Source organism: Myotis nattereri (genome assembly GCF_964212035.1).
Source record: "Myotis nattereri genome assembly, chromosome: Y".
NCBI classification, from domain to species: domain Eukaryota; kingdom Metazoa; phylum Chordata; class Mammalia; order Chiroptera; family Vespertilionidae; genus Myotis; species Myotis nattereri.
Window position 1 is genome coordinate 2,005,506 of NC_138094.1, and position 26,309 is coordinate 2,031,814.

Consider the following 26,309-nt stretch of genomic DNA (forward strand, 5'->3'; position numbering starts at 1 on the left):
GTACACCAGTTGCTATGACGTGCACTGGCCACCAGGGTGCAGGCGCTCTGACCGGTAGGTGAGCTTGCTGCTGGGGTCCGGCCGATCGGGACTGAGCGAGAAGGGCTGGACACGCCCTGGAGCCCTCCTGTGGCCCCTTCCCGGCCGGCCAACTGCCCGCATACCTCCCCAGCCCCGATTGTGCACCCGTGGGCTCCCTCGGCCTGGCCTGCGCCCTCCTGCAATCCAGGCTGAAGGATTCCTCTTCCGCCCCTGCCCCCGAGTGCAAGAAATTTCATGCACCGGGCCTCTAGTGTGTATATAAAATAGAAAACATGGTGTCCTTTATATAACATTCCTATGAAACCCGAGTCTTAGAATTTGTATTTCAATGTTGCCAAGTACAGGGCGACCTTTCAGCCTCTGTCCCCGCAGACACCACGATCCTGGAGAGCACCGCGGCGACCCTCGATTTATTTCCCCTCGAAGACGCCGCAGTCAACTCTCTCGCCCTAATGAAACCCGAGGACGGACGGGGCCGGTGACAAGGGCTGGGATCAATAAAATTCATTTCTGATTCAAAATTGAGCTAGAAGGACCCGCGAATGAGGCGGGCGTGAGATTATTAGCGAGCAAACAGCAGCCCGGCTGGGCGATGCTCGCCCGGCGATAAATAAAGGCATGAAATCGGAGCGATTTATTACGGAGAACGGTGTGAAATAAACACAGCGGGGGAGGGGGAAAAAAAGGGGGGATTCAGCCCAGCCGGTGTGGCTCAATGGTTAGAGCGTCGACCTAGGAACCAGGAGGTCCTGGGTTCGAATCCCAGTCAAGGGCACATGCCAGGTTCTTAGCTCGATCCCCAATAGGGGGCGTGCAGGAGGCGGCCGATCCATGATTCTCTCCTCATGGATGTTTCTCTCTCTCTCTCTCTCTCTCTCTCTCTCCCTCTCCCTTCCTGTCTGAAATCAATAAACTTGTATTTTCTTTAAAAAAAAAATGGAATCAGAGAAGGAGCAGCTGAGTCTGAGGCTCTGAAACCAAGTGGAAGGCGTCGTGTGACAAGTGCCGAGTTAATGTGTTTCCGAGGGAAACATCCCCGGGATGCCTGGGCTCCAATATTTTGACATCTGCCAGCGACGGCAGCTGCCCGCCAAGCTCGGCTGACGCGCCGCTGACATCTTATTTCTGTTGTTTTTCTCACTCGCGACGCATGCATGTCAGGGTTTGCTAAACAGACAGCCAAGCGGCGACCAGCCCCCGTGGCGCCCCGAGCACGGTGTGAAAGAGGGAAGTCTCAGCTCAGAGGCAGCCTCCTCGGCCCGTGAATACCCAAGAGACACATAATCTTTTTTCTTTTTTATTTGAGCTGCAGGGAATTAAATCTCATTATGTTTTACTAGAGGCCCCGGTGCACGATTTCGTGCACCAGTAGGGGGGTCCCTTGGCCTGGCCTGCAGGGATGGGGCCGGAACCGGCTCTCGGACATCCCCCGAGGGGTCCTGAATGGCGAGAGGGTGCAGGCCAGGCCGAGGGACCCCACTGGTGTAGGATTGGGGCTGGGGAGGGATGCGGGAGGTTAGCCAGCTGGGTAGGGACCGTGGGGGGCTCCAGGGCGTGTCCGGCCCGTCTCGCTCAGTCCCAATCGGCCTAGACCCCAGCAGCAAGCTCAGCTTCCAGTTGGAGCATCGCCCCCCTGGTGGTCAGTGCATGTTATAGCAACCGGTCGACTGGTCTACTGTCTGCCCCCTGGTGGTCAGTGCATGTCAAAGCGACTGGTCAACCAGTCGACTGTCTGCCCCCTGGTTGTAAGTGCACGTCATAGCGACTGGTCAACTGGTCGACTGCCCCCTGGTGGTCAGTGCACGTCATAGCAACTGGTCGACCGGTCGACTGTCTGCCCCCTGGTGGTCAGCGCATGTCATAGCGACTGGTCAACCAGTCGACTGTCTGCCCCCTGGTTGTAAGTGCATGTCATAGCGACTGGTCGACTGGTCGACTGCCCCCTGGTGGTCAGTGCATGTCATAGCGACTGGTCGACCCGTTGACTGTCTGCCCCCTGGTGGTCAGTGCACGTCATAGCAAGCGGTTGAGCGGCCTTAGCATATCATTAGCATAGGACGCTTTGATTGGTTGAACGGCCAACCAAACCACCAGACACGTAGCCTATTAGGCTTTTATTATATAGAATTTTTTTTTGAAAATATTTTTCTATTGATTTCAGACAGAGAGGAAGGGAGAGGGAGAGAGAGAGAGAGAAACATCCATGTTGAGAGAGAGAGTCATGGACCGGCTGCCTCCTGCACGCCCCCGACTGAGGATGGAGCCCACAGCTTGGGCATGTGCCCTTGACTGGAATCGAACCCGGGACCCTTCAGTCTGCAGGGCGACGCTCTATCCACTGAGCCACACCGGCCAGGGCCATAAAAATATATTTCAATAAACAACAACTAATGGGTGGTTCTTCCTTATCATTTCCATTTCCCCTCCCCACCCTCCCCACCCTCATCCACCTGCTCGAATCCAATCGAATCTCCAGGTAGCTCAATGCCAAGATGCATTCCTGTTTTCCGTACATCGGGCATTCCATAGCCGATCAATAACCCTTGACGGCGGGCTCATCCATAATAAATGCTCCTCCCAGCCCAGCCACTCTGCTGTGCCCTGACAGAGAGCAAGAGCTGGCCTCATGTCTAAGGAGAGGAAACTTTCTGCCTTTGCACGTATTTCCTACAAAGGACTCCTCCCCCTGCAAAATACGGCTGAACGGACGACGCCACCCACATCTCTGAGATGCTATGTTTTATTTTTATTTTTTTTGTACGGACGTCCGCTCTGCCAAAGAGGCAGCATTTGGACGAATTTCCCCGTGGTTGGGGGTGGGAGCGGCCGGGGAGGGGCCAATGGGAGGAAAAAAAGGAGAGCTTTGTGGTCATTTAAACCATTAAAATTTGTGATAATTAAAACAATACATTTTTAAAAAAGACACATTCGCCCTTGGTTTGCAAGAGGCAGGCGACGTGGGAGATCCTTATAACTGGTCAGCGTTTCCGAACTTATTCTTGTTTTAAAATGTTTATTCTTTTTATTTAGAAAAATCTTTTTGTAAGACATTTTTATTGATTTCAGAGAGAGGAAGGGAGAGGGAGAGAGAGAGAGATAGAAACATCAAGGATGAGAGAGAATCATGGACCGGCCGCCTCCTGCACGCCCCCTACTGGTTGGGGATCGAGCCCGCAACCCGGGCCTGTGCCCTTGGCCGGGAATCGAACCCGGGACCTCCTGGCTCACAGTTTGATGCTCAAGCCTGAGCCAGGCCGGCCGGGATCACTCTTTCAATTTTAAATTTCCCTTAATGTGAAGATAAGTAACCCATTTAAAGCTAAAAACAAAACAAAAAAAAACAGCGATAAAAATGTAGGCATTGTGACGTGTCATGCTCAGATTTTACCGCTTTTTAAATCAGATAAGCACGTCTTCGGTTTTGAGGTGTCTTTTCAATGTTTCCTTTTGACAAATGAGAAAATCTCTATATATAAAAGCGTCATGTTCAAATCGACCGGACGGAGGAACAACCGTTCGGCTATGACGGGCATTGACCACCAGGGGGCGGGCGCTCCATGCAGGACCCGCCCCCAGCCCGGCGGGCTCCATCAATCATGTGATGGAGAACAGGGAACTGGGGAGGGGGGTGGCGACAGGAGGCGCCCCCCGTTCAGCCCTGATCGCCCCCCATTCAGCCCTGATCGCAGGCCAGGCCTAGGGACCCTATTGGGCCATGAATTTCGTGCACCAGGCCTCTAGTGGATGTATAATCATTTTAACTCCTTTCCAACATGGAAGTTACTCTTCTATATATATACACATGGCTTTGTATCCTATTTTTAAATCTAACAAACCATTTAAAGAATGGTCATCTACCTGGTTGCCTTCCATTATTTGATCATTCTCAAGCGTGTGTATCGGTCCAGCCTTCCTCTCTGAAAAATCATTTGCCATCACCCATGTCACCTTCTGCGTACTTACTTTCTCGGAAATTTATTTTGTATTTTGTATTTCTTTTGTATTTCTTTTTTAAATCAGATAAGCACGTCTTCGATTTTGAGGTGTCTTTTCAATGTTTCCTTTTGACAAATCAAAAAAATCTCTATATATAAAAGCGTCATGTTCACATCGACCGGATGACGGAACAACCGTTCGGCTAGAAAGAAATTTATTTTGTATTTCTTTTTTTAAATATATATATATTTTTTTATTGATTTCAGAGAGGAAAGGAGAGGGAGAGAGAGAAACATTGATGATGAGAGAGAATCATGGACCGGCTGCCTCCTGCACGCCCCCTGCTGGGGATCGAGGCCGCGACCGGGGCCTGTGCCCTTGACCGGGAATCGAACCCGGGACCTCCTGGTTCCTAGGTCGATGCTCCACCCCTGACTCACGCCGGCCGGGCTGATTAACGGATTCATGCCCATTTTACAGGTGCAGAAACTGAGGCACAGAGAGAATTCACGTGGCTGGGACCACACGTCGGATGAAGGGAACAGCATGAACCCCACCTCCAGGCCCATCCTGCCATAGCTCACAGGCATCGTTGGATAATGATAAGGATGATAACGGAACCCGCTGACTGCCTACGGAGAGGAGATATGCAATCCTAGGACATGCATCATCTCCACGTGACCTCGTGAATGAGTGGCCCTTGGGCTTTGGGGGGGTCCATCGGTCGTACCGGGGACTCCAGCACTCAGGGGCCGAGCTGGGGTTTCCCTGAAATCGCTGACGACTCTCGGGCAAGTTCCAGACAAAATTAGCGGCAAAATTTTCCCTCTAATTACTTGGCGGGGGCGTTCCTGACACATTCATTGCTTCTTTTTTAAAAAATGTATATATATATACTAGAGGCCCAGCCTGCATGATCGGGTAGTTCACTTCTGATCATCGCTCCTAGCTCTGGGCCTTCAGTAGCTCGCACCCCACCCCACCCGCCATGAGAGTCGCTGCTCATTTGGTCATGATGGCGTGATGGCGTGACGGACACAGGCCTTTTATATAAGAGACTAGAGGCCCGGTGCACGAAATTCGTGCACAGGGGCGGGGGGTGTGTCCCTCAGCCCGGCCTGCACCCTCTTCAATCTGGGACCCCTCGGGGGATGTCCCTCTCGCAATTCGGGACCGCTGGCTCCTAACCGCTCACCTGCCTGCCTGCTTGATTGCCCCTAACCACTCTGCCTGCTGGCCTGCTCGCCCCCAGCTGCCCACCCCCACCAGCCTGCTCGCCCCTGACCACCTCGCCTCAGCCCCACCACCAAGGCTTTGTCCAGAAGGACGTCTGGATGGTCTCCTGGATGGTCTCCTGGCCTAATTAGCATATGACTCCTTTATTAGTATAGGTATGTTTATTGATTTCAGAGAAGAAGGGAGATGGAGAGAGAGAAACATCCATGATGAGAGAGAATCGTGGATCGACTGCCCCCTGCACGCCCCCTACTGGGGATCGAGCCCGTCACCCTTGACCGGGAATCGAACCCTGACCTCCTGGTTCGTAGGTCGATGCTCAACCACTGAGCCACACTGTCCAGCATTTCATCATTATTTTGATAATAGAGACAAGACCTGAATCCCATAACCACCCCCTCTAATGTGATCCTGGACCCAGGATCCCTGAAAGGGGCAGTTCTTGTGGGGCAGCTGTCAGCCCCTTTCAGCAAATTCTCAAATCATGATGATCATTCATTGTACCCCTTCTGGGTCCATCTCCAAATTATCTTAGTGACCCATTGGGTGTCTGACCCTTGGTTTCGTCAACCTTGTCTGGAAAAGGAATTCTATCTATAAACTAGAGGCCCGGTGCACGAAATTCGTGCACTCGTGCGGGGGGGGGGGGTGGGTCCCAAAGCCCGGCCTGCACCCTCTCACAGTCCAGGAGCCCTTGGGGGATGTCCGCCTGCCAGCTTAGGTCTGCTTCCCCTGTGGGAGTTCACTGACCACCAGGGGGCAGCTCCCGCACTGAGCATCTGCCCCCTGGTGGTCAGTGCACGTCATAGCGACCGGTCATTCCGCCTTTCGGTCGATTTGCATGTTAGCCTTTTGTTATATCGGATTGCCGCCCCCGTCCTCACGTCCCAATAGGATAAGGAAGTTACGGCATGGCAGTGGGAGTCCGTGATACACGTGAATCTCATCGTTACGCTGAATTACGGCCTGGCGGGATCCCAATTATCCGAGGGTGCTTTTGTGGGACGACGGGGAGCCGAGTCCATTCACATGCGGCCCTTCAAGTATGGGATTGAATATTATCCGTGTGCGTTTCTCATTTATTCTCCTGGGGTTCCCCTTGGTTATCCTTACAGCTTAATATGCGGGCAGGCGTCCAGCCCGTCCGAACGCACGCAGGCACTTAGCATCATCGCCCCTCATCGACCCGGGTTTGCTGACAGAATGAGTTCTAATCGTACCTATGAAACGGATTAGGAGACATGAAGTATTTATTCCGTCATCGACCGGATTCGCTGAGAAAAAAATAAAATGAAATAAAATCAAACAGGACGTGGTGGGTGCGTACGCCGCTGAGTTATGGGGCCTGCGCGTAAATCTCGGCTTTTCGCTCGTTCAAACTATATATTTTTCCACTTGATTTATACCCCCGGCTTATAAATCCGTTTCAAATGAATCCATTGGGGGATCTATTCCTCGTGTCGACGCCGACTAAAGGGGGCGATTTATAAACCAGGCCAAGCACAGATTCCGCAATGACGCCCATAAATCTTGTTAAAAAAAAAAAAAAAAAACCCCAAAAGATTCTGCGATGAGAAATGTGACACCGGCTTCCGGACCATGAAACCCAACTTGGCACCGCCCGTGGCAAACGCATTAAGGGCCCGGGATGTTCTGAACCGAGCGCCCAGGCCCTGGGGACACCCCGCCCCGCCCCCGCTCCCCAAGAATTGCCTGCAGCCCTGAGTGACGCTGAGGACCATGAGGCTTAAAATATTCAGCCCATTCCCCCCCAGGGGAGAACCGGAAATGGAACCTGAAATGGACCCACGGCTCCGGAGCGACCCCTGGGGGATGCACGTGGATGCACCCGCACTTTCCTTTGCAGCCGCTGGGCCCCTCGCGGGAGAAACGCCATCTGCAGAGGCGCCTGCATCGCCCCCTGCCGGCCCGGAGGTGCAAATGCAAGTGTTTGCACCATTTGGCCTTGTTGGTGCATGTGATGCAAGAATAGATGATGGTTGATCACGTGATTGATTAACATCCATTCTTGCCTCGTACGCAGGAACTAAGGACTTGTTTGCATGCAGATAAGCACAACCAATGGACACAAGACACTGGGGGGCGGGGGGATGGGGAAGGGCCTGTGCCGGGGGTAGGGGAGGCCCGGGGAAGGTCGATGGGGAAAAAAAAGAGACATCTGTACTGCTATCTGTAATACTTTAAACAATAAAATAAAATAAAATAAAATAAAATAAATTAAAATAAAATAAAATAAATTAAAATAAAATAAATAAATAAATAAATAAATAAAATAATAAATTAAATTAAATTAAATTAAATAAATAAAATAAAATAATAAAATAAATAAAATAAAATAAATAAAATGAAATAAAATAAATAAAATAAAATAAATAAAATAAAATAAATAAATAAAATAAAATAATAAAATAAAATAAATTAAATTAAATAAATAAAATAAAATAAATAAAATGAAATAAAATAAATAAAATAATAAAATAAAATAAATAAAATAATAAAATAAATAAATAAATAAAATAATAAAATAAAATAAAATAAATTAAATTAAATAAATAAAATAAAATAATAAAATAAATAAAATGAAATAAAATAAATAAAATAAAATAAATAAAATAAAATAATAAAATAAATAAAATAAATAAAATGAAATAAAATAAATAAAATAATAAAATAAAATAAATAAATGAAATAAAATAAAATAGAAAGAATGGATGTTGAACCGGGCAGCTGTGGCTCAGGGGTTGAGCATCGACCTATGAACCAGGAGGACAGGGTTCGATTCCCGGTGCAGGACACAGGCCCGGGTTGCGGGCTGGATCCCCAGAGGGGGGGCGTGCAGGAGGCTGCTGGTCCATGATTCTCTCTCATCAGGGATGCTTCCATTTCTCTCTCCCTCTCTGAAACCAATAAAAATATTTTTTAAAAAATATTAACAATTGTTGCATTCCAATGAAATGCGCCTTGTTTTAACACAGTTGATTATTTGTTCGGTTTAACACACCAGGTGGGCAGTCATTTCAAATAAGACCACCTAGCGCCCTGGCTGGTGTGGCTCAGTGGGTAGAGCGTCGGCCTGGGGACTGAAGGGTCCCGGGTTTGAATCCCGGCCAAGGGCACAGGCCCGGGTTGTGGGCGCACAGGAGGCGGCTGATGCATGATTCTCTCTCATCATGGATGTTTCTCTCTCTCTCCCTCTCTCTTCCTCTCGCAATCAATAAACATATATTTAAAAAAATAAAGACTACTTACCTTCTTGTTTGATAAGCTAAGCCCTGAAGACCTTCCCACCCCGACTCTCCCCACCCCAGGGTGGGGCCCTGAGCCCCCAGGAGTGGGGAGGCGAGATTCTGAGTGGCTAACCTGCACTTGGGTTGTTTTATGCTCATTTCTCTCTCTCTTTTTTTAAAAAAAATATATTTTTATTCATTTCTGAGAGGAAGGGAGAGGAAAGGAGAGATAGAAACATCCATGATGAGAGAGAATCATGGATGGGCTGCCTCCTGCACGCCCCCACTGGGGATGGAGCCCGCCACCTGGGCCTGTGCCCTTGACCGGGATTCGAACCCGGGACCCCCTGGTTCACAGGTGGATGCTCAACCCCTGAGGCAGGCCGGTGGGGCCGACGTGCAGGCCTGGAGAGGAGGGGAGGGCGCCGAGCTGTGGTGTTTTGCAGAAATCTCAGGCGCATGTGGGGCGGCCACGGAGGGAAGGACTGTGACCACACAGGCATCACCTCCCAAAGAGAAAGGCACCCCCGATCCGAGCCCTAAACCCAAGTCCTTTGATCCCCGAGCGTTGATTCTACAAAAAAATTTGTTTTTATAAAATAGGCCTAGCTGGTGTGGCTCAGTGGATAGAGCACCAGCCCGTGGATTGAAGGGTCCCGGGTTCCCGTCCAGGGCATGTACCTCGGTTGCAGGCGCCACCTGGTTGGGGCACGTGTGGGAGGCGACCCCTCGATGTGTCTCTCTCACATCCATGTCTCTCTCTGTCTCTAAAAAAAAAAAAAAATCAATGGAAATATCTTAGGGTGAGAATTTTAAAAAAAATTTTTTTAAAGGACCCCCTGCGCGCATAATGCGCACATAATGGTTTCTCGCACCAGAGCGCGGAGCTCACCACGCGCGCATAATAGTTACTCGCCCCTGAGTGCATAATGGTTGCTCGCCCCTGAACGCATAATGGTTGCTCGCCCCTGAGTGCATAATGGTTGCTCACCCCTGAGCACATAATGGCTGCTCGCCCCTGAGCGCATAATGGTTGCTCGCCCCTGAGCCATAATGGCTGCTCGCCCCTGAGAGCATAATAGTTACTGGCCCCTGCGCACAGAGTACACCTTCAGTGCATAATGGTTGCTCACCCCTGAGCACATAATGGTTGCTCGCCCCTGAGCCATAATGGCTGCTCGCCCCTGAGCGCATAATGGTTGCCCGCCCCTGAGCGCATAATGGTTATTTGCCCCTGAGCGCAGAGTACACCTTGCGCGCATAATGGTTGCTCGCCCCTGAGCACATAATAGTTACTGGCCCCTGCGCAGAGAGTACACCTTCAGTGCATAATGGCTGCTCGCCCCTGAGCACATAATAGTTATTGTCCCCTGCGCACAGAGTACACCTTCAGTGCATAATGGTTGCTAGCCCCTGAGCGCATAATGGTTGCTCGCCCCTGAGCACATAATAGTTACTGGCCCCTGCGCACAGAGTACACCTTCAGTGCATAATGGTTGCTCGCCCCTGACTGCAGAGTACACTTTGCTTGCATAATAGTTCCTCGCCCCTGAGCGCATAATGGTTGCCCGCCCCTGAGCGCATAATGGTTATTTGCCCCTGAGCGCAGAGTACACCTTGCGCGCATATTGGTTGCTCACCCCTGAGCGCATAATGGTTGCTTGCTCCTGAACACATAATGGTTGCTCGCCCCTGAGCCATAATGGCTGCTCGCCCCTGAGTGCATAATGGTTGCTCACCCCTGAGCCATAATGGCTGCTCGCCCCTGAAGGCATAATAGTTACTGGCCCCTGCGCACAGAGTACACCTTCAGTGCATAATGGTGGCTCGACCCTGAGCACAGAGCACACTTTATGCGCAAAATGGTTGCTCATCCCTGAGCTTATAATGGCTGCTCGCCCCTGAGCGCATAATGGTTACTGGCCCCTGCGCACAGAGTACACCTTGCGCGCATAATGGTTGCTTGCCGCTGAGCGCATCATGGTTGCTGGCCCCTGACGCATAATGGTTGCTCGCCCCTGAGCGCATAATGGTTATTTGCCCTGAGCGCAGAGTACACCTTCATTGCATAATGGTTGCTCGCCCCTGAGCACGGAGCACACCTTGCGCGCATAATGGTTGCTGGTGCGTCCAGGACACCAGGACGCGGGTAGCGGAACGCTTGGCAGACGCGCCGGCTGAAGGGGACCCACAGCCCCCCCTTTCTCGGGAGCTGCGCCGCCAGGACTCCAAACGCGCGCCGCCTGCGCAGGGATTTGGTGGAAGGACCCTGAATAGCTGCGTTTTGGGGGGGGAGGAGCGCGCGGGCTTTGCCAGCACCTCCACCCCCCGGCCCCCCTTATTAAAGCAGGAGGATGCATGCCTGGGGGTTCGGGGGGGGGGCTTTGGGTCTCTCCCTTCGGAGCTTTTCCGCGCGAAGGGATGCCCCCCGGAAACCTTTGAGGCCCGGCCAGCCGCGCTCAGAGCCCCTCCTCCTTGGGGCTGCGCTTCAATGCGCCCATTCATGGGGCCTTTCCCACAGCCCTGGACGGGGCGGGCGGGCGGGCCGGGCCTTGGCGGGGCGGGGCGCACTGGGTTCCAGGCTCCTCGGTGCCAGAAACCGAGGCGAAACCGAGGCGTAAAGCTTGGCGGGGGGCCATGGAGAGCATTCCCGGGGCGCTGCGTCATAGAGTGGGAGACGACCCCCTCCTGCAGGGTCAACCTTGCTCCCCAAACGCGGGCCAGGACGCCCCAGAAGTCTTACACGATGCGGAAAGCCGTCCTCTCAGAAGAGCAATCCTTATAATATTGGGGGGATCGTTTTGGACATTGTATCCATGTCTAATCACCATGTGGCTAAGCGCGGCGATTTTTTAAAAAATAGATATTTTATTGATTTTTTACAGAGAGGAAAGGAGAGGGTTAGAGAGTCAGAAACATCGATGAGAGAGAAACATCGATCAGCCGCCTCCTGCATGCCCTCTACTGGGGATGCGCCCGCAACCAAGGTACATGCCTTTGACCAGAATCGAACCCAGGACCCTTCAGTCCGCAGGCCGATGCTCTATCCACTGAGCCACACCGGTTAGGGCTCAATCTTTTCCTTTTTTAAAAAAAAAATATATATATATTTTATTGATTTCAGAGAGAGGAAAGGAGAGAGAGAGAGAGAGAGAGAGAGAGAGAGAGAGAGAGAGAGAGAGAGAATCATGGGTGGGTTGCCTCCTGCATGCCCCCGACGGGGAATCGAACCCACAACCCTGACTGGGAATTGAACCTTGACCCTCCTTGGTTCAGAGGTCCACAGTCAACCACTGAGCCACGCAGGCCAGGCTCCTGACTTTTAAAGATGCTCTGACTCTATTGAGCCCGCCTGGCTTTAAGGTCAGCTGGTTAATGTGCCATCTGCAACCTGGGTCGCAGAGGCAGCCCTACCCACATACACGGAACACGCGTGTGTGTATGTCCAGCAAGCGTGTCACACTCAGAGGCGAACACGGGCCCAACAAACAAGGTCGACGTGAACGTGGCCGCGAAGAAACCAAAAGCTTCCCTTTTCATAGTCAACGTGGGTTTATTGCGATAGAGAATTGCTGAATGCCAAGGGGTGAGATTAACGAGTCGTCGTGAACATAAAACAATGGGACGTTTTGATAAAAATGGATATTTTTTTCTTGAACGGTCACTCACGGGACACTGAATAACTGCACAAATGGATACGCGTCCCGCAGGCAAACCGATTTTCCTCGTTCCCCGAAAGCGAGATATTTCCGGTTGCGCACACCAGGCAAGTCAGTCCGAGACGAAGGGCGCGGCCGTCGGCTGCTAGAGTATCAGCTGCTGGTATCAGTGGAGAGAGACGGTGGGCCTGTGTGTAAGGTGCGTGAGGGGAGTGGATGCAACACGATGAGAGTCATCCGTCATTGGCGAATGTTTCTTATTAATAACTAGAGGCCCGGTGCACGAATTCGTGCACAGGTTGGGGGCTCTCCCTCATTCCGCCTGCACCCTCTCCAATCTGGGACCCCTCTCACAATCCAGGACTGCTGGCTCCCAATCAATCGCCTGCCTGCCTGCCTGATTGCCCCCTAATGACTCCCCTGCTGGCCTGATGGATGCCTAACTGCTCCCCTGCTGGCCCGATTGCCCCTAACTGTCCTCCCCTGCCAGCCTGGTCCCTCCCAACTGCCCTCCCCTGTCAGCCTGGTCACCCCTAACAGCCCTTCCCTGCAGGCATGATCGCCCACAACTGCCCTCCCCTGCAGGCCTGGTTGCCCCCAACTGCCCTCCCCTGCAGGCCTGGTCCCTCCCAACTGCCCTCCCCTGCTGGCCATCTTGTGGTAACCCTCTTTGACCACATGGGGGCAGCCATCTTGTGTGTTGGAGTGATGGTCAATTTGCATATTGTCTCTTTATTATATAGGACTAGAGGCCCGGTACATGAATTCGTGCACTGGGGGGGGGGGGTGGTGTCCCTCAACCCGGCCTGTGCCTTCTCGCAATCCGGGACCCCTCACTCCTTACCGCCCGCCTGCTCGCTGCTCCCTAGCGCTACCATGAAAGCGGGAGCTGTCCCTGGCTCCCGGCTGACCAGCGCTCCCCCTATGGGAGTTCACTGGCCACCAGGGGGCAGCTCCTGCGTTCAGTGTCTGCCCCCTGGTGGTCAGTACGCATCAGCGCGACCGGTCGATCATTCCGTCAATTTGCATATTAGGCTTTTATTATATAGGATTACGTATTACAGGACATTGTAGAAATTAAGCGACGAAATTTTTATTAAAAACGTTTCTTACATGCTGTTCTATTGGGCGGGCCGCAAAAATATCCGTTGTGGGCCGTGTGCAGTCCGCGGCCGTGAGTTTGACATGGTTGGTGTAGAGGTTTGGGGTGAGGCATTTTCCCACCCACCACACCCTACAACCCTAGACCTTGTCTCTAGTCACGTCAGCAGAGGAAAATGCTTTTAATCTACATAAAAATGCTTTTTATCTACCTCTATCTATCTACTTGAGATAGATAGATAGATAGATAGATAGATAGATAGATAGATAGATACCTAGATAGATACATAGATAGATACATAGATAGATAGATACATACATAGATACATAGATACACAGATAGATGGTAGATAGATGGATAGATGTATAGATGGATAGATAGATGATTGATAGATAGATAGATAGATAGATAGATAGATACATAGATACATAGATACATAGATACATAGATAGATACATAGATAGATATAGATGATAGATATAGATGATAGATAGATAGATAGATAGACAGATGATAGATAGATAGATAGATAGATAGATAGATAGATAGATAGATAGATATAGATGATAAATAGATAGATAGATGATAGATAGATGCTAGATAGATAGATTGATAGATATAGATGATAAATAGATAGATAGATGATTGATAGATATAGATAGATATATGATAGATATAGATAGATATATGATAGATAGAAATATGGATAATAGACATATAGCTAGCTAGAAAGATGATAAAGAGAAAGAGATGAATAGAGAGATAGATAGAAAGATGACAGGCGGATAGATGATAGATGTACAGATAGATGATAGACGGACAGAGATGATAGACGGACAGATAGAGGATAGACGGACAGATAGATGATAGATGGACAGATAGAGGATAGACGGACAGATAGATGATAGACGGACAGATAGAGGATAGATGGACATGATAGACAGATAGAGGACAGACGGACAGATAGATGATAGACGGACAGATAGATGCCAGACGGACAGATAGAGGATAGATGTACAGAAAGATGATAGACGGACAGATAGATGATAGACGGACAGATAGATGATAGATGGACAGATAGAGGATAGATGTACAGAAAGATGATAGACGGACAGATAGATGACAGACGGACAGGTAGATGATAGAAGGACAGATAGATGATAGACGGACAGATGGATGTGCCCGCAACCAAGGTCCATGCCCTCGACCGGGAATGGAATCCTTGAAGGATTCATAACAGCGAGAATCAAGGGCTCAAAAGGGTGAGGGTCTCGAGGGTGGTGCTTGCTGGTGGCTGAGTTATTGGGGCCACTGTCACCTCTTGGCAGGAGTGGGGACCGCTCTCTTGGGGGCGGGACAAACCCCGGTGTGAAATCCTCATTTATGGGGCACAGCCTCACACACCACAGAGAGCCCGGGCCCAGGGGTGGTTCAATAACTAATTTCACCTCGAACCCAATTCTGCTAATGATGTGTCCATCACAGCCCCGTCAAGGACCCGTGTCCAATGGGAATTACACATCGCTGACCGGGGGCCTTGATTAATTCACACGGGATTCATTTCACCGTAACAAACACTGCCCGCCGGGGCGCACGGAATCCTGATGAATGCACGTGCGCTTCAGGCCTAGAATTCTGCGTCGATGAAAAGGGAAGCCGGGTATTAAAGACGCAAGTCATCCGCCTTTGCAGGTAGGTGTTCATCTCGCCCTGGAATGGGGTAGGAGGTGGTGAAGAAAGAATGACAGGGGGAGAAAAGAGAGTGAGAAAAATGTTCTATAGAATAAAAGCCTAATATGCTAAGTGTCCGTTCGTCCGTTCGTCCGTGCAACCAATCAGTGCGTCATATGCTAATGATATGCTAAGGCAGCTCAACCGCTTGCTATGACGTGCACTGACCACCAGGGGGTAGACGCTCTGATCGGTAGGTTAGCTTGCTGCCGGGGTCCGGCCGATTGGGGCTGAGCGAGACGGGCCAGTTCCCTCGGCCTGGCCTGCGCCCTCTCGCCATCTGGGACCCCACGGGGGATGTCGGCGAGCCGGTTTCAGCCGGATCCCGCAGGCCAGGCTGAGGGACCCCACTGGTGTACGAATTCGTGCACCGGGCCTCTAGTAAAAAAATATATATATATATATAAAAAATTGTAAAGCCAACCAGTGTGTCTTCAATACACATATGGCATTTGGAGTTTAGGAAAGAGTTAGAAAACATGCATTTATTGGTGACGTTTCATTTATGTCTGTTTATGGGGTAGGGGGGTTTGTTTGTTTTTTTAAGATGAACAAAGGGGAAAACGTTAAGAAGTCTCTTTCATGTTCTAGGACTGAATCTGGGATTGGATGGTCCCTGGTTGCCTGTGGACAAAAAGGAAGGAATCTGATTCCTTCTTTATTTTTTTTTAAATATGTTTTTATAGATTTCAGAGAAGAAGGGAGAGGGAGAGAGAGAGAAACATCCATGATGAGAGAGAATCAATGATCAGCCGCCTCCTGCACGCCCCGCACTGGGGATCGAACCCACAACCCGGGCATGTGCCCTTGACCGGGAATCGAACCCTGACCTCCTGGTCCGTAGGTCGACGCTCAACCACTGAGCCACCCTGGCCGGGCAATAGCTATTATTTTCCGACCTTTTCTTACAGAGGTGATTCTAAGAAATGGAGTTTTTAAGTTTATTTGATATCTTTTTTCCCCCTGAATATTCAGAGTAGATGATTGCATTAAGCTAGCTTGCCAGTTAGTTAGCAGTGGGCTCAAAATGCATCAGGCATTCCATAGACGCTGACGGACATTACATAATTTCGGGTGAATCTCCATGTCCAATTTGGGACAAAGAGACACATTTCGCCCCCCATTTAAGGCCCTAACATCTGACAGGATTTGTCCAGAACGAAGTTAATGAGATTGGCCAGAGTTACTTCATAGTCCCGTAAGCACCAACGTTTTCTGTTGGAAAACGAAGCAATTAACGCGATTATCGATCATGATGGGTGACCATATAAATGCAAATTTCCACCGAGGAGAGCGCTAAGCATTTAATCAATGACCCTCATCCTCTCACCTCGAATCCATACCTGCTGATAAAAGACGGTTAAATAATGTAGATTTAAACACAGGGGCAGGGCTCCGGAAATTGAACCAACGTTGAATTTTTTGAGATTTTAAACGGGAAGGAAACATTTTCACGAAGAAGAAGAAGAAAAAAAAAAATGACGGGTGAGTCTCTGAATTCCCCGGGAATTATCTGAAAATACCGGGAAAACGGTACAGCGTGTGGCTATTAAACTGTTGCGTCGGGCGTGGAATCAGAAAAACGGAAAAGCGTGCGATTTAAGAACTCGCAGCTCGGTTGTTGGGAATGGATCCTGAAGAAATCGCCAGATTTACCGCCAGATTTATGTAAGAGGACGATTATAATTTTGCACGTAGAGATAAAAACCAGAAGCAAGTGCCAACGCTCCACAAAAATCACATTTTCTTTTTCTTTCTTTTTTTCTTTTTTGGATACATTTTTGGGGCCGCTGCAATGCAGATCAATATATCATACTAGAGGCCGGGTGCACGAATTCGTGCACAGGTGGAGTCTGGCCGGCCTGGATTGGCCCCGCCCCCCAGGGCCTGCGGGGTGAGGGCAGCTCCTGCCTTGAGCATCTGCCCCCTGGTGGTCCGTGCCCGTCATAGCAACCAGTTGTTCCACCATTTGGTCGATTTGCATATTAGGCTTTTATTATATAGGATACGGTGTTTTATTTCAGAAAAATCCCGATTAGCCCATTTTCAAAGAGCGCCAGCCATTGCTCTACAACCATAGAGATAAAAACTGTCAAACGTATCTCGGGCCCTTCCCAGACACTAAACACCCTGGGTTGTATCTTTGTTCACGGTCCGATAGAGGATCCTCAGACACGGACACGTCATGATTAATTCCCCCATACCTGGCGTCGGACAGGAAATCCATGCTGCTACTTGGCGATCATTATTATTATTATTATTAATATATTTTTATTGATTTCACAGTGGAAGGGAGAGGGGGAGAGGGAGATAGAGAGAGAGATAGAAGCATCCGTGATGAGATAGAATCATGGACCGGCCGCCTCCTACACGTCCTGTACTGGGGATGGAGCCCGCAACCCGGGCATGTGCCCTTGGCCGGGAATCGAACCCGGGACCCTTCAGCCCACAGGCCGACGACGGTCTATACACTGAGCCACCCCAAGCAGGGACGACTTTGGGATTATAAATTGCTTTGCACCTGTGTTATGCTCCCGTTTCTGATATATTTTTGGGACGAGCTAAATTCCCAAAATTACGTTTGCGAGACAGGTTTAACACGTTGTCAAGGCGTTTATTGTATTTCCAAATGGCCCGGGAGAAAGGTTATACAGAGGTATCCAGAGTGTCCAAGAGTATACCCTTCACCACCTGTACTGGCCCACACGTTCTAGTATTCATTATTTATCTTTTATTCACTTATTTTAGTATTCATTTTTTGAAAGTGTCACGAAAGAAATGCAGGTAGTGGCTCCGTATCAGCACTTTTGTTTATTGGTGGATTTAAACTTTTATTCGTCTGTTTACGGGGCTCTATATAAAGGCTTTCTTTTCTGTTTTTTTATTGGATTTATTGGGGTGACATTGGTGCATAAAAGGATATAGTTTTCAGGGGCACAATTCTATTAACACACCAGCCCTGTATTGTATTGCCTGTTCGCCACCACCAACTCAAGTCCCCTTCCATCATCACAAATGCGTTTGTCAAAGTTTTCTCGGCCTTAGCCAAAATTTAATTTCCTAGTATGATTTTCTATCCATATTTTTAAATATATATTTTATAGGTTGATTACAGAGAGCAAGGGAGAGGGAGAGAGAGAGAGAAACATCCATGATGATGGGAGAGAATCATGGACCGGCCGCCTCCTGCACGCTCCCTACTGGGGATGGAGCCCCCAACCCGGGCATGTGCCCTTGGCCGGGACTCGAACCCTGACCTCCTGGTTCATAGGTCCACGCTCAACCACTGAGGCATGTCACTAGGCCAATTTTAGAATTCTTTTTTTAAATATATATATATTTTTATTGGTTTCAGAGAGGAAAGGAGACGGGTAGAGATAGAAGCATCCATGATGATGAGAGAGAATCATGCATCGCCCGCCTCTTGCACGCCCCCTACTGGGGATCGAGCCTGCAACCCGGGCCTGTGCCCTTAACCGGGAATCGAACCCTGACCTCCTGGTTCCTGGGTCGACGCTCAGCCACTGAGCCACACCGGCTGGGCTCATAAATGCATTTTGTCGGGTTGATGTGTGAGGCCGGGTGCCTCCGGGGCCAGCACTGCCATCCCGGCTGCACGCGTACGTTTTCACAGCGACAGGTCTGCACAGGGGAAGGCATCTCTGCTTCGAATTCTCGATGCTGGACTTTTTATGCATCTTCAAATCAGGGGGCCTCCTGTGACAGGCTCTGCACCCCTGCCCTGCCCCCCGCCCTCGGATCTTGTGCAAAGACCTGTCTGATGGAGACGGTGCTGGAGTCTTTTAGGAGATAATGACCACGTCCAGGGCCTGTCCAGGAGGAGACGTCGCCGGGTGTGTTGTCCGCGTTGCCGTCTCCACGCCTCCCCTGACAGCTGTTTGTGTCTTCAGATCCGTCGTGCGGAGCGAGGCCAACACGACCCCACGGGTGCCTGACCTTTTCAAACGTCCACCCGGGGGTGGGGTGGGGCGGGGTGTCTCCGGGGCCAGGCCTTCCTCGTCGTCTCCCATCAGAGTGTTTGCTGCAGCCTCTCCTCCCGGGGTGAGTTTTCGCATCATCCGTGCGTCCAAGTCGGTGCAGGATGCTGGTCACACCTGCCTCCCCCGTCCCACCCACCCCATGCAGCCCCCCGACCTGGCCAGGGTGCGTCCCTGTCATCTCACTGGCGTCTGGCTCAGGAACGGGGTGGGCCCATCACCTTCCTGCCGATGACAGGGGGTGGGGTCCCCAAGCGGGTGAGGCTCAGTGCATAGAGCGTCGGCCTGCGGGCTGAAGGGCGCCGGGTTCAACTGCAGTCAGGGGCACAGGCCCAGGTTGTGGGCTTGATCCCCCGTGTGGGGCGTGCAGGAGGCGGCCGATGCATGATTCTCTCTCATCATGGATGCTTCTGTCTCTCTCTACCTGTCTCCCTTCCTCTCTAAAACCAATAAAAATATATATATTTTTAAATATTACAAAATCGGTTCCAAGTGGAACAGGGCGGGGGCGGGAGAGAGAGAGAGAGATAGAAGCATCCATGATGAGAGAGAATCATCGACCGGCTGCCTCCTGCACTCCCCCTACTGGGGATCGAGCCCACAACCCGCGCATGTGCCCTTGGCCAGGAATCGAACCCAGGACCTCCTGGTTTATAGGTCGACGCACAACCACTGAGCCACGCCAGCCAGGCCGAAATTATAATTCTTTTTTTAAAAAATATATTTTTATTGGATTCATAGAGGAAGGGAGAGGGAGAAAGAGATAGAATTTCATGCACCAGGCCTCTAGTAAAAAAAATCTATACTAATAAAAGGGTGATGTGCTAATTAGACCGGGAGACCTTCCGGACGTCCTTCCGGACAAAGCCATGGTGGCGGGGCCGAGACAGAGGCCTTTAGGGTGATCAGTCCAAGAGGGGAGGGCAGCTGGGGGCAAGCAGGCCAATGGGGGGGGGCAGTTAGGGGCAAGCAGGCCAGCAGGGGAGGAAGTTGGGAATGAGCAGGCAGGGGTGGGGGTATTGGGGGTGAGAAGGCAATCTGGGGGGCACTTGGGGGCGAGCAGCCCAGCAGGCAGAGTGGTTAGGGGCGATCAGGCCGGCAGGCACCTGAGTGGTTAGGAGCCAGGGGTCCCGGATTGCGAGAGGGATGTCCGACTGCCCTAAACCTGCATCCGGACATCCCCCGAGAGGTCCCGGATTGGAGAGGGTGCAGGCCAGGCTAGGGACAACCCCCATGCACGAATTTCGTGCACCGGGCCACTAGTCAAAAAATTAAAATCAATGCAAAAATACCCTCGGGTGAGGATTAGCAAGTATATACCAGCAGGGTGGCTGCTAAGTCTCGTCTCCGGCGTAGCCCTTTAAACATTCGCCAGGCCGAGGCAGACGCGTTCCGCCTGATCCCACTGATCACGGGAAACTAATGAAGAAGGCAAATGGAGACGCAGAACAGAAACAGACGCGTTGAGACAGAGACCAGACGGACGGCTGTCACAGTGTCCTGGGAACCTGGATAACGGGATTAACCGAAGCCGCCCTCGTAAATTCAGTAAAAAATTTCTTTTTTAAAAGATGACCTCATTGCCTTTAGAATTTGATCATGTGGTTTTCATACAATCAACGCCACGCTTTCTATGAAAATGGCCCGTTTTTTTGTTTTGTTTTGTTTTGTTTTGTTTTGTTCCTCAGATGGATGGTGCCGGGGGGGGGGCTGGATTGAGGGGGTCGATCACTCTGTAAGTTATACGAATGTCTAACAGGCAGGAGGCAAGCCAGAAACAAATATCTATTATAATAAAAGCATCATATGCTAATTAGACCAGACATCCTTCCGGATGACCTTCCGGACGACCTTCTGGACCAAGCCGGGGCTCTAAGGGCCGAGACCTTTGCACAGATTTCATGCATCGGGCCTCTAGTCTATGATAATAAAAGCATCATATGCTAATTAGACCAGACGTCCTTCCGGATGTCTTTCTGGACGACCTTATGGACGAAGCCGGGAGCTGCGAGGGAAACCCGGGTCCTGGGTGCCAGAGGGAAGCCGATGCCGGCCGCCGGGGGACTGAAGGCCTAACCTTGCATGAGTTTCGTGCATCGGCCTCTAGTACAATAACATTGAGTGTCAACTGGAATGGGCGGGCGGGGGTGGAGGGAGAGAGGATGAAAATGGCCTGTTATGGCGCATCCACATGTTTCTGGGACATATTTAGCCCAAAAAGACTTTCCTATTCATGCTGGGTCAGACCTGTGCATTTTATTGCTATAATATTCTTGTAATTCGTTAAGATCTAGTGACTGTATTTGCACAGGGGTTTCTAACTGATATCTATGTTTGAGGACTTAGGCGGATATATATATATATATATATATATATATATATATATATACACATATATACGTATATATATGTACATATACATATATATGCGTATATATGTATATATGTGTGTATATATGCGTATATATGTATATATGTGTGTATATGTATATATATGTATTTATACATCTGTATATATGTGTATTTATACATATGTACATATGTATATGGCCTACGGGGATTGGCCGGCTGTGGGACCACCACTGATCCCGGTAAGCCAAGCGGTACTCCTACTGTGATAGCACACTGACCACTGGGGGCAGCTTCTGCATTGAGCGTCTGCCCCCTGGTGGTCAGTGTGTGTCATAGCAACTGGTCAACTGGTCAACCAATTATTCTGATTATTTAACCATTCGGTCGCTGGGCTTTTATTATATAGGATATATTTTTTTCTTTTCTTTTCTTTTCTTTTTTTCTTTTATTTTCATTTCTTTTCTTTTCATTCCTGAAGCCCCTGTAGTCAGCATGGGAATACCCTCCAATACTGCAAACCAGTGCAAGAGGCGTTCTTGAGCAATGATTCAGCCAGACCTTAACCGTCACATCAGCACCCGAGTCAAAGAGAATCCCCCTTCCCACATTCCACAAGGTCACGGCGTTCATACCCACCTCCATGTCTCTTCATTTGTCATGGGCGTTCCAACGGTTGTATATTATCAGACCATCACTTTCTTTTCCCCTATTAAAATGCATATTAGAAGATTTAATACGCAAAGGGTAACGGGATACAGTAAATTTCTTTTTTATCTGTTTCTGGAAAGTGTACGGTTGAGATTCATGACCCCATGTGAACAGGAGAAAAAAAAAATCCCATGAACTCTATGAAAAGAGAAGTCACAGACGAACACGTGTGGAGGCGAGGATGGAGGCAGGAAGAATGAGGGTTACACCGGGGGTGGAGGGGGGAGGGACAAGGGTTACACCGAGGGTGGAGGGAGGAGGTTATAAGCAAGCAGATGTGTCACTTGTTAAATAATAGGTTAGAGTATGTTGCCTACTTTTAACTTAGATATCAGAGACTAAAATCCCTCTTCATCGAGCCTGCGGGGTGGTCCTACTGTGTGCACAGTGTCCAGACATCCTTCCGGACGACCTTCCAGACGACCTTCCGGACCAAGTGTCACCTGTTCTGGTACACCCTTTATATGTGTCTTTATAGATAGATAGATAGATAGATAGATAGATAGATAGATCTATATGTATCTATGTATATAGACACACACACACACACACAAACTAGGGGCCCGGTGCATGAAGTTCGTGCACCAGTTGGGAGGGTGTCCCTCAGCCTGACCTGCACCCTCTCCAATCTGGGAGCCCTCAGGGGATGTCCTACTGACGGCTTAGGCCTGCTCCCCGTGGTTCTCTGCTCTCTGCAAGGCCTGCCGGCACCACACCCAGTGACGGCCAAGCAGGCCGTGCTGGGAGCTGCCTCCTACCAGCTGTCAGTCTCCACAGAGGCGATGAGGTTCATTTGCATACCCACTCTGATTGGCTGGTGAGCGTCGCGGAAGGACGGTTCATTTGCATGTTTCTCTTTTATCAGAAAGGACTAGATGCCTGGTGCATGAAATGTGTGCAGGGGGAGGGTCCCTAGGACCGGCTGGCGATCAGGGCCGATCTGTGGGGCGACCGGCAGGGCGGTCAGGGGGCCCCCGCTGGCACCCGCCTTGGCTGGCCTGGGCCTTGAGGCATGGGGGCAGCTTCTGCCTTGAGGATCTGCCCCCTGGTGGTCAGTGCGCGTCAGAGCGACCGGACGTTCCGCTGTTCGGTCGATTTGCATATTAGGATTTTATTACAGATGTAGTTCAGTTGGTGGAAGGCAGTGTAGCCGTACCCAGGAGTCTCATTAGTACTCAGCGGGGTGGATGAGAACGGTGATTAAACGTCTATTCCCAAGGACGTCGTTTTAGATTTTAAAGTCAGTCCTGACTTTTCCTTTCAAAACTCTTTCTGTTTTAAAGTTTCTGTCCTCCAGCCCAGCCAGTGTGGCTCAGTGGTTGAGCATCGACCTAGGAACCAGGAGGTCAGGGTTCGATTCCCGGTCAAGGGCAGGTGCCCGGGTTTCTGGCTGGATCCCCAGTAGGGGGCGTGCAGGAGGCAGCTGGTCCATGATTCTCTCTCATCATGGATGTTTCTCTCTCTCTTTCTCTCCCTCTCCCTTCCTCTCACTCTAAAAAAAAATCAATAGAAATATTTTAAAAATAAAGAAATATAATAAAGTTCATGTCCCCACCCCGGACCACTGGTTGGCTCCCAGCCCATCCCCATTGGAATCCTCAGTTTGTGGGCTCACAGTGGTTGCCATGGAAATGGTTGCTATGTCCCAACTCGGATTAGGGCTTTGGGTGAGGAGGAAACAGCAGGCCCACTGAACTCTCCACAAGCTAAATCCCTTTTTTTTAAAAAAAAATATATTTTTATTGATTTCAGAGAGGAAGGGAGAGGGAGGGAGAGATAGAAACATCAATGATGAGAGAGAATCATGGACCAGCCGCCTCCTGCATGGCCCCCACTAGGGATCGAGCCTGCAACCTGGGCGTGTGCCCTTGACCAGGAATCGAACCCGGGACCTCCTGGTTCATAGGTCAATCTCCTGGTTCATATATCGACGGTCAGTCACTGAGCCAAGCTGGCTGGGGCCAGAGCCATTTATCTCAATCAGAAGAGAAATCGCAGTCACACGGAATCGTCACCCGGGGATCCTATATAGTAAAAGTCTAATATGCTAAGGGTCCGGTCGACCAGTTGGCCGTTCAACCAATCAGCGCGTAATATGCTAATGATATGCTAAGGCCGCTCAACCGCTAGCTATGACGGGCACTGACCACCAGGGGGCAGATGGTTAACTGGTCGACCAGTTGCTATGACGTGCACTGACCACCAGGGGACAGACAGTCAACCGGTCGACCAGTCGCTATGACGTGCACTGACCACCAGGGGACAGACAGTTGACGGGTCGACCAGTCGCTATGACGTGCACCTACCACCAGGGGGCAGACAGTCAACTGGTCGACCAGTGCTGTGATGTGCACTGACCACCAGGGGGCAGACACTCCTACAGGTAGGTGAGCTTGCTGCTGGGGTCTGGCCAATCAGGACTGAGTGAGACAGGCCAGACACGCCCTGGAGCCCTCCCGTGGTCCCTCCATGGCTGGCCAACCTCCCATGTCCCTCCCCGGCCCCGATCATGCACCCGTGGGGTCCCTCGGTCTGGCCTGCGCCCTCTCGCCATCCGGGTCCCCTTGGGGGATGTCAGAGAGCTGGTTTTGGCCTGATCCCACAGGCCAGGCCGAGGGACCCCACCGGTGCACTAATTCATGCACCGGGGCCTCCAGTAGGAATAAAAAACAGACTGTGCCGTCGAGAGTAGTTGGGCTCCATCCGGCTTCCGATGGCCATGGTTGCACATCACCCCCCACGCAGCACCTCAGGGCTGACCTCAAACACAGACCGAGGGCTGCGATGGTTTCTAGGACACGGTGCCAATCTGCTGCACCCAGAAATAGCATCCTGGCGAATCTGGAGCAGCACCTCCGCGTGCCCCGGGGGTCAGCCTTTAAAATAGACGGAGAAGGAACGGGAGGAATATTCACGGAGCATCGCGGGGAGATGGGGTGTGGGGTGCTGTGTATAAACCCACTGAGTTAAAAAATAAAATAAAATAAAATAAAATAAAATAAAATAAAATATAAAATAAAATAAAATATAAAATAAAATAAAATAAAATAAAATATAAAATAAAATAAAATATAAAATAAAATAAAATATAAAATAAATTGTAAAATAAAATAAAATAAAGTAAAATAAAGTAAAGTAAAGTAAAGTAAAATAAAATAAAATAAAATAAACCCACTGAGTTCTCACAATCACCTTCACACACACACACACACACACACCCCATCCTGGAATTCCCACTTGTGTGTGAGGGTAAGCGTTAAAGATGAAAAACGCCATTGTAACCAGGATTAGCAACGTTTCTGAGCTGATATTCTCTTGTGAGCCTATATAATAAAAGCCTAATATGCAAATTGTTCTCTCGACTGGGATTTCGACCAGGATTTGAGTAAGGGGGCGGGGCCGGCCGGCCAACCTCCTACGTCCCCTCCCCCTGGCCGGCCCATGCACGAATTCGTGCACCGGGCCCCTAGTTGGGTTATCAGTGTTATTTGTCCATATTATGAATAAAGTTGCGGACTTGATTCTTCTCTTTCCCTGTTTCGTCTCGGTCTGTTAGTCGTCTTTTCACTTATTTTTTTTTTAACAAAAGTTTTTAAAAATAGATTTTTGTTCTGGGAGGAGGAGGAGGGAAAAGGGGGGGTAAGATGGGAGATAGCTGTAATACTATCGACAATAAACAATTTATATATGTTATTTTTAAAAAGTGGTAGGCTGCCATTTTCGGGAGAGTTTTCTCAATTCGTTGAGGTTTTTGTTTCCCAGCGATCATTGTCAGTTTGGCTGAAATAAAGTCATAAAGTCATAGCATATCTATATATGGATGTAGAAATATATACAGATATATAATAGAGATAGAGATAGAGATGTATAATATAGATAGATATAGATATAAGTGTAGAGATAGAGATAGAGATAGATAATAGAGATAGAGATATATAATAGAGATAAATATATATATACATGTTGTATAAATATAGATAAAGCTATAGATATAGATATAGATATACAGATACAGATACAGACACAGATACAGATATATAATAGAGATAGAGATAGAGATGTATAATAGATATAGATATAGACACAGATACAGATATATAATAGAGATAGAGATACAGATGTATAATATAGATAGATATAGATATAAATGTAGAGATAGAGATATATAATAGAGGTAAATATATATATACATATGTTATATAAATATAGATAAAGCTATAGATGATAGATATAGATATAGATAGATATAGATATAGATACAGATACAGATATATAATAGAGATAGAGATAGAGATGT